Source organism: Tarenaya hassleriana, unplaced genomic scaffold (assembly GCF_000463585.1).
Source record: "Tarenaya hassleriana unplaced genomic scaffold, ASM46358v1 Cleome95, whole genome shotgun sequence".
NCBI classification, from domain to species: domain Eukaryota; kingdom Viridiplantae; phylum Streptophyta; class Magnoliopsida; order Brassicales; family Cleomaceae; genus Tarenaya; species Tarenaya hassleriana.
In genome coordinates this window covers 438,577-439,340 of record NW_010971897.1, presented here as the reverse complement: position 1 = coordinate 439,340, position 764 = coordinate 438,577, and positions in this window count along the sequence as shown.

Below are 764 nucleotides of genomic sequence, written 5' to 3'. Positions count from 1 at the left end.
CCTCCTAATCAAGCTTAGAGAAAGCCTAATACATCCTAGTCCTCGTGTTCGTCCCCGGTACTCCAACTACCGTATACTTGCGGATAGTGGTACGAATCGGGTACTAAATATAAGACTCGGTGCGTGCGCATCAGCAACCAAACCTGCAAAACCCGAACAGACCGTGTATATCACTGTGGGAATCGAGTACTTACCTCTTTCCTGAAGAAACGGAAGTAGGAGTCGATCCGGGGCCTGTTTAATCACCTAGGACTGAAGTTACAGTCCCTCTACACGTATCCACACCGACTTGAAGGATTCAACTCTAGCCCGGCCCATTTAGTATTGACTCGGTCCGAGTCAAAACTTTGACTCGACCGAGTCAAAACATCAGCCAACCCAAAACGCTTGTGGAAATGTGCATGGAACTGACTCGGTCCGAGTCAAGTACTGACTCAGTCCGAGTCAGTAGGCTGAAACTCGTCCCGACATTCTGATTTGGTCCGAGAACCGGTTGTTCGACCAAATCCAAGTCTATCTTTCTGATACTTCACATGTAAGTCCATCCCTAATGGTGTGTGACCCTGTAGGCCCATTCGCAGCGGCAGTAGCCTCGAGAACCATTCCCGATCTACAAGTCATGGTTAGCCTCTAGCAAGACGCCATGACCACCCACATTGAATTGAGTTAGAGGTGATCTAACCAAGGCAGTAACAGCTCGAGTTCTGATCCTTTGTCTCACGATATCATATGTTGATCAAGGGCATGGTTTGAGCCACCCTTCT